Source organism: Macadamia integrifolia, chromosome 6 (assembly GCF_013358625.1).
Source record: "Macadamia integrifolia cultivar HAES 741 chromosome 6, SCU_Mint_v3, whole genome shotgun sequence".
Classification (NCBI taxonomy): Eukaryota; Viridiplantae; Streptophyta; class Magnoliopsida; order Proteales; family Proteaceae; genus Macadamia; species Macadamia integrifolia.
In genome coordinates, this window is record NC_056562.1 from 19,777,142 (window position 1) to 19,786,539 (window position 9,398).

Here is a 9,398-nt window from a genome sequence, read left to right on the forward strand (position 1 = left end):
AACTAGAGGAGCAATATGAGATTCTTGCACAATTTGATAGTTATGCAGATGAGCTAGCCATATTAAAGGCTAAGGTTGAAGACTATAGGAGAACTGAGATTGAGAGAGAAGACTTAGAAAATGAAGATATTGAAGATGACTCTACTCCAAAAGAGCATCTTAGTAGTTAGAAGCTTAATGACATCATCAATGCTCAAAGATCGACTCGCATCAAATTTGGGCTTGGATTTGTTGGGGAATCTTCCAAAAATACCAAGGCGGGAACAGTACATAATCCTATAAAGTCAATGAAAGGAATGCTTAAAGAGGAAAGGTACATGTTACTACTGCTGGCAATGTCAAGAGAGTAGTACAAAAAGATAAAGTACAGACTGATCCAATCAGAAGAGGAAATCTATCTATATTCCATAAGACTAACTATGCTAGACAACCACAGTTGGCAAGGCCAAACAGGAGAGCAGAGAGCTATGGATACAGTCAAGGTCTTCAATAGAGACCTAGAGCATTTGATAACTTTAGAGCTCCTTACAGATGGCAGATGGAACCTGTGTTACAGAGGCACACATTTCAAGGTTATTGTTACAAATGCAACACTTTTGGACACAAGATCTCAGATTGCAAGTTCAATATTGGTCTAAGGAGTTATATGGATAAAAATTCTTTTGCACCCCTTGTAGAGAAAACAGTTGAATGTTATAGATGCAACAGCCTTGGACATATTGTAAGAAATTGTAGAACTGTGTTTTCCCCACAAAGACAGGAGAATAGAGGTAAGCAGAGAGTTTTCAGAAACACATAAGATGATGAGATGTAGAGATAGTTCTCAAGACAGAAGAAAGCAAAGAAATCTCAATCTGTCAAGAAAGTATGGGTTCAGAGAGAGAGAGAGAGTAGAAGATGAAGAAGATATAATAGTATTTATTATTCAGAGAGCTTTTAAGGCTCAAGGAGACTCTACTCTACTCCATGGATTCTTGATAGTGGTTGCTCAAGCCACATAACAGGAAATAAGGAAAGGTTTGAACAATTACATGACTTTGAAGGTGGATCTGTGAAGTTTGGCAACAACAATGGTGTCAGAATTACTGGGAAGGGGTCCATAAGTCTGAACCATAGGAAGGTGAAATCCCTTGATGTCTTGTATATTGAAGGGCTCAAACACAATCTTCTCAGCATCAATAAAATTTGTGACAAAAGGCATGAAGTAACTTTCACTAGTAAAGGGTGTGAGATAAGAAGATCAAGCAATGGAAATGTTGTAGCTACTGGATAGAGAACTTCAGGGAACTTGTACACCTTGATAGAGTTAGAGAAAGATTCTTGCATGGTCAACATAGATGAGGAGACATGGTTATGGCACAGAAGACTTGGGCATATTGGTTTCAAGAACCTTGCTAAGATTCTTTGAAGAAGGTAGTGAGAGATGTTCCTAAGTTGAAGAAGCTCTCTAATCCTATATGTGCATCTTGTTAAAAGGGAAAGCAAACCAAAATCTCCTACAAGTCTAAGGAGTACTATTCCAGTTCTCCATTGCAGTTGATTCAGACAGACCTATATGATCTTATGAGGACACCTAGCACCTCAGGAGAGAGATGCATCGTGTTGTTTGTTGATGATCATTCAAGAATGGTGTGGGTGATGTTCTTAAAACATAAGTCAGAGGCTTTAGAAAGATTTAAGATCTTTAAGAAGCAAGTTGAGAATCAGATAGGGAAGAAGATAAAGTGTCTGAGATCTGACAGAGGAGGTGAGTACAATTGGGATGATTTTGAAGAATACTACTATGAGCATGGTATAAAGAAACAAACTTCAGCTCCAAGAACACCCCCAATAGAATGGTGTTGTAGAGAGAAAGAATAGAACAGTACAAGACATGGCTAGAAAAATGTTGGCAGAGAATGATATGGGTAAAAAGTTCTGGAAGGAGGTAGTTCTAACTGCAGTGTACATCCATAACAGATGTATGTTGAGACCTCGTAAAAGCAAGACTCTAATTGAAATCTGGTTTGGAAGAAGGGCTGCAACAAGACACTTCAAGGTCTTTGGTAGCAAGTGTTACATCAAGAACATAACCTAAGATTTGAGTAAGTTTGATGATAGGGCTAATGAGAGTATATTTTTAGGCTATTCTACTTCAAGTAAGGCCTATAGATGCTATAACAATAGACTTGAAAAAATTGTAGAGAGTGCTGATGTCACAGTTGATGAAAAAAGGGATATTCCTTCAGGCTCATGAAATGATCTTCTAGAATTTGAAGATCTTGATGCTGAGAATGACCTGGTTGATAGTAGACCTAAAAGCAAAGATGAGGTTGATGTTGAATAGGCTGAGGTAGATTCAGATGAGCAGAGGAGACACAACAGAGTTGATCAACAATAAACAGATGAGTTAATAATTGGTGACTCCATTGTAGGTGTTCAAACTAAAAGAATGAAGACCAACACCTACTCTCTTCTTTCGAAGATTGAACCAAAAACTATTGATGAGGCAAGCAACAATGAGAGTTAGATGAAGGCCATGAATGAAGAACTTGATCAGATATAGAGGAATCACACTTGGGATCTAGTCCCTAGGCCAGTTGACAAGAATGTAATTGGTACTAAATGGGTTTTCAGAAACAAACTCAATGAAGATGGTCAAGTGGTGAGAAACAAAGCAAGACTTATATGCAAGGGGTATGCTCAAGTGGAAGGCATTGATTTTGAGGAAACTTTTGCTCTAGTGGCAAGACTTGAGGCTATCAGAATGTTCTTGGCTTTGTCAGTGTACAAGGGGTTTAAGGTCTATCAGATGGATGTCAAATCAGCTTTTCTAAATGGAAACTTGGAAGAGGAGGTTTACATAGAGCAACCTGATGGGTTTCAGCTGAGTGAGGGCACCACTCTTGTGTGTAGATTAAAGAAGGCATTGTATGGTTTGAAACAAGCTCCAAGGGCATGGTACTCCAGATTGGACTCTTATTTGTGCAAGTTGGGTTTCAAGAAAGGCTTAGTGGACAGTAATCTCTACATCAGAACTGAAGAAAATAGTCAGCTTATGGTGGTTGTATATGTAGATGATATCATCTTTGGGGGTCACAAAGATGAGTTGTGCAGAGATTTTGTAATGAAGATGCAAGATGAGTTTGAGATGTCCATGTTGGGAGAACCATCATTCTTCTTGAGTTTGCAGATCAGTCAGAAGAAAGAAGGTATCTTCATATCTCAGTCCAAGTATATGAGGTAGATATTGAAGAGATTCACCATGGAGGATTGCAAGCCAGTTAGTACACCTATGATGACTGGGTGTAAGTTGAGCAAGGAAGATGACTTTCCATCAGTTGACCACACCTCGTATAGATCAATGATTGATAGCTTATTATATCTGCCAGCTAGTAGGCCTGACATCTTATAAGTTGTGTGTATGGTAGCCAGATTCCAAGCAGGACCAAAAGAGACATACGTGGCAACAGTGAAGAGAATTTTTAGATATCTGAAAGGGACTAGTGAGTTTGGGTTATGGTATCCGAAGATCAAGAACTTTAGTTTGTCAGCTTTTTTAGATGCAGATTGGGCTGGATGTGTGAATGATAAGAAGAGTACCAGTGGTGGTGCATTTTATTTAGGGAGCAGCTTGGTGGCATGGCACAGTAAGAAGTAAGAGTCAGTCTCTCTTTTAACTGCAGAGGCAGAATACATTACAGCTACATTTTGTTGTACACAAGTGTTGTGGATGAAGCAGATGTTGAAGGGTCTGAGTGTGGAGGTTGAGCAGGCAGTGCCATTATATTGTGACAATACTGGTGCTATCAACATCTCCAAGAGCCCGGTGATGCATTCTAGAACGAAGCACATTGCTATCTGGTATCATTTCTTAAGAACAATGTGATGGAAGGTGAAGTAAGGATGGAGTTTGTTCCCACAGCAGAGCAGGTGGCTGATATCTTCACTAAACCGCTTCCCAAAGATCATTTTAAGTTCCTCAGGTAGAAGCTAAGAGTGGTGGTTCTTTCAAAGCACTAGTGGTATTGGGAGAGGGGGAGCAAAGTGCTTGATATTGCTACCCCCATATTGGACTTAGGGGGAGTCCATTGGTTCCACCCTTTGTACTTGTTGTCAAAGGGGGAGAGAGTTACTCATCGGAGCTTTGGAGTGTATTAGTGATGAGGTGGTTGCCAACAACTCCAAATGGGGATATTGTTGTTTTATGGTTGTCCTTGTTGGTAACCGGCCATGTGGCTATGATGACGTGGTAAATTTGGGTGACGTGGATGAAAATGATGATATGGTAGTATCCAGTGTCACCGATGAGATAACAGAGCCGCTTGGTATGCATGGAGTGGTTTAATATATCCTTAGTAGGTGGTGCGAGTTTCTGGGTCAAAACTAGAAAAATTGGCCTATTTATGCTCGGGGCATTTTTGGTAATGAAAATGACATTTTTGGAAGATCATTTATTCATGAAAAAGATAGATTGTAATTCGTTTCTTCATGAAAAAGATACATTGTAATTTACTTAGTCCAGTGCATCTGATTTCATCTTGTTCAGATTTCGTATGAGAAAGAAGCGTCATTGGAAAGGTTTAAGGGCATTTTGGTCGTATGATCTTTTGAAAATTCATAGAGCATCTAGTCATAGTTCCAACACACTTCATTTCATCTTGATCAAATATCGTATGAAAAAGTTATAAGTGTTTCCGTGAAACCGGTTTGAAAATCCAAACCTAAAATTCATCAGTTGCTCTCAGTGTTGGGTGGATTTTTCAGAATTTATTTTTGAAATTTGAAGGGCTTTTATGTAATTTCTAGATTTTGAAGGTCTGAGTTACAGGGGGTCTTTAACCACTAAAATATATGGAGGCAGGGGCTTGATTGTAATAAAAGAGAGTATAGGGTTGTACAATAGAGGGTTCAGATGAAGCCACGTAGGCCTTATTCTCATCTAACGGCTACTGAACTTAGGCACTGATGAGACAATTAAGATTCCTACATGAAGATCCTCATTGATGAAGTGCATCGAACATCATGGTGTGGCACCTCACTATATTGAGTCTTGATCGTGTTCAGCGCATGTGCATAGAATATATAAAGAGATTCTTCATATCTTGATCTGAGCCAATCATATCAGATCGATTATGATCTAACGGTCAAGATCGATGGAGCTTTATTAAAGTTAGTCGACAGCGTACCGTGAAACTCGCTACACTAGCCAATTCGTGATCGACAATGCGTCTGACAATGTAAGTGCATACGTCATGATGACATCATCTTTGACTTTGTAAGATTTAAATTTAATGGTTTAGATCTATTGTCCATTGGTTTAATTGGACGCATTAGATTATAAGATCTTTTATATGAGATCTACGGTCAGATTTCGCCCTTGTTGCATGCGCCGCCGGCGTAGCCTACGCCACTCCCACGAAGATTCTATTTCAGGTTATCTCATTGTTCCAACTTTAGATAGTTATATTTCCCTCATTTTAACTCGGATTTGGGTGAACCAAGTTGTTACTTCTTCATTTTTTCAAGCCCTACACTATGGAAGCAAGAAAAATGAGTTTTGAATGAAGGAAGACTATGGTTTTAGTATGATAAGTTTCCCTCTTGATGATTGATCATTGAATGAGGTTTATTGCTTGATGAAAAATTTCTTTACTCCATTAAAGTGGGCTTAAGAAGGTAGTTGAGTGTTCTTAATGTTTCATTGATCAAAAGCCAAGAGAAAAGAGAAAAGGAGATCGGGTTTTTCTATTTGTGCTTTAAAGTGCAAGAAGACAAGGGAGAAGACTTGTGAGATGCCATGGCCATGTTGAGCTTACTTGAAGATTCAAATCTCCTACTCTAGAGGGGAGTTGAGGATTCCAATGTGTAGAGACTATGCTCTGAGACAACTCTGCTAACAACAGACAAGGGTTGTGAGATTTTCTAACCCTAGAATTTACATTATATGCATATATGATAATATGTATGTATGTTAGGGTTAATTATGGATGAATGTTTACCTTCTAGGTTAGTTGTGGATTAACTATAAGTATGCTAGCTAGTTGTGGGTGTATTTGCTAGGCAAGGCTTAACTGTAGGGCATTGATATAAGCCCAGATTTACTATATTATTTATTGAGTTCTTAGTGGGTGCTAAGCACCGAGAGTGGGTGCTCCCGTGTAGTAGGTTCTACACATTGTACCGGCACCACGAGTGCCATCTCAGCTTCGGCTTGAGAAAATTGTGTGTGGATGCTCCTGACTGTGGATGTAGTCAAAAGTAGTGTATTGAGTAGGTAAAAAGCCTTTACAGGCACTACTCTGGGGATGTAAGCAAATTGCCGAACCTCGTAAAAATCTTATGTTGTGGGTGCTTGTTATTTACATTTTATATTGAAGTGCGTGGAATGTGGAATGTAGAATGAGTATGCACACTTGAAAGTGCCTATGAGAGTCTGAGTGTGCATACGACTGTGTGCAAACAGGGACCGATATATTAGTTTTTTCTTGGTCAGACATCAGACAGGTTTTTGGGGGTCGAAATTGGACTCACTGATTCACCCCCCCTCTCAGTGACTGCTGGGTTACAATAGAGCAGTCTCAAGGTTCTTGTGATATATGACTCTGAAGCCCAAGTGGTTATTGATAAAATATCTGTTAGTTGTGCTCCCAGCATAGGATCCCTTGAATCCAACACAAAATCCATTTTCATAAGTTGTTAGCTGGCTTACATCCATTCTTTGGTGAGGCACTTGAAGAACCTCTCCTAAAATTTCTGGGAGGCTTCCCTCAATCCCTTTGCTAGAAATGCAATCACCATTGCCATCCAAAACGATGATGTTGGGAGCGGGTTCAATAACAAGACCAAGGAATTAGGCAGCCCATCCTTGGACAAAGTTGTGAGCATTGCCATCATCGATTAGAACTTATATCGAAGTTCCAACGATAATCTGTGACACAAGGTCGATGGGGAAGAGTGGCCAAATATAGCATGAAACAAAATATTTGTCGGCTGATTCAAGTCGACCAAAATGGAAGGTTCCGCATATGTTGATGAATATTCATCCAACAAATCCTTAGTTGGGAAATCATCCTCATACACAAGCAAAAATAGTTGGTGAGATTTACATCTGTGGCCAGGTGACGAGTCTTCATCTAAGAGATAGCAGTGGTAGCATAGGTCTTTCTCTTGGCATAACTGCATCTCTATTGAAGTCGAACATCGGATTGGAATCCAAGGGTGGTTGATGAGCACATTTATGTGTGAAATCTAGGGTAGTAAAGCATGCATTTTACATATTTAGAATGGAGCTACCTTGGGTTTTACTCTCTTTTTATAGGTTTTATATTTTCAAGGCCTTAAGGACTATCGGGCGCTATATCTTCAATTTTACACATAAAGAGGTCCTATTTCTTTTCATGGTTGCAAAGAGGACAAAATTTTGAACAAGATGGACATGTTCAATTAAAAGTACACATCGTTTGGTCACCCGTACAAATGATTATTCTTTTAGGCCGGAAAAAAAATAATGGATTAGAACTGAACTGAGATGCAAAACCAGCCCGTTTGCAATTGTCTCAGAGGTACAAGGAATATTTTAAATACCAACAAGGATCGATGGACCACATCCTTAAGTGATTGAAGATTTGTTTTTGGTAACAAAAACTACCTAGTGTAGTTGGTGAGCTATGGTGTGCTAAATTCCCTTGCTCACCAAGAGGTCTCAAGTTTGAATCTCATGGTTGTTTTTTTTAGAAGATTTTGTTGAAGATTTCCTGTTTTTCACTCACTTAAAGCACTAAGGGCATGGAGGGGATTTCCACATCAAATTAGAAGCAAGAATCGTGGAAGGGTTTCTTCTCTCTCCTCCACATCATCACCAAAATATTATCCAAATCACACAAAGCAAGAAGAAAATCGTCCCTTGGAAGGAGAAAAAGAAGAGAAATAAATTAGAAAAAAAAGGAAAGAAAATAAGCAAAAAAATTATAGAAAATTTCTCAAATTTTATTTCTCTCTTCTCTCTCCTCCACCTTAGCACTTTTGGTCTCAAAAGATCTCACAATCAATTGTGGGTTTCTCTCTTTTAGGAAAGAGAAATTTGTCACCCTACCTCCCCATTCCCTATAAATACAACTCATGTAAGAGGAGGGGAGACAATTCATTCTTCTTCTAGTTTTTTTTAGTTGCTCTCTCTTTCTCTTGTTCTCTCTTTAGTTTTAGTTCTTCTTTATCTTTTCTTTAATCACTTTTATAATAGCTTTTTTTTTTTATTTCAATTAATCCAAGCACTCTTTTATTTTTATTCAGCCCTTTTATGTTTATGATTTATGCAATTGAGTTGTAATTTTTTAAGTTATAGTTCTAGGCTTAGATCTAGGTGACAAGATCACGAGCCGTGGAGTAATTTTTTTTTTTCAAGTTCAAGCATTGATTCAAGTAAGTAGGCTCCTTCAGTAGTCTTCTCTCCCCCCTCTCATTCCCTCTTCTGACTACCCTTTCTTTCTTAATTTAGGATTTTTATTTTCAGTCGTTACATTATTGCTATCCCTCTCCCCCAAGGTTCATGGCTAGTGTATGTGTTGGCTTTGCCCCTCCTAGCCATAGAACCATCAATTTATTACTTTTATTTTAATTGTCTCCCTTTCCCTAAAGCCAAGTAGAGTAACCCTTGTAAGAGTGACTCTCTGGTCAAGTAGGAAGCTCATATTATGATGCATCCCTCGGGCTAAGTAGAGAAACCTACTTGTGAGTCTCTCTCTAGCTTTATCCCCTTTCTTTTACTTTATTTTTATTTCAAATTTTTTTTCTTTTATTATTATTTTTTTTAATTACGTGGGTTATTTATTTTCAATTATTTATTTATTTAATTTTAATTGCGTGACTTGCGTCTTTAAATTCTTAGATGACGAATGGTTAGGACGTTATTTTAGTTACATATGTTTAGGACAGTAATTAGAATTAGATCACAATCATTAATCGGTTCACTTTCGCATTATTAAAAGAAATAAAAAAAATAAAGTGGCTACTCTCCCTGTGTTCGACCCGTAGCTACACTGATCTGTACGCTTGCGGTTACATTTTAAATCTCAAACAAGTTTTTGGTGCCGTTGCCGGGAAGACAGTTCTATGTTATTTTTCACTGTCTTTTGGTAAATCGGAGTGCTTTGTTTTATATTTTTCCTTTTCTTTTATTGAATTCCTGAGAAGAACAACTTGCAATAATAGTTGTATCAGTGGAGGTCGCCATACCTCATAGTATGATAAAGACAGGTTTCGCCCTGTAGCAGTACCTCAGGAATTGACTTGAGCAACCCCGGATCCCTGCCGGTAAGCTCCCAAAAAGCAAAAAAAGAAAAAAAATCAAAAATCAAAAATCAAAAATAAAAAATAAAAACAAAAAAAAATCATCAAAAAAAAAAGTTTTGCTATCCATT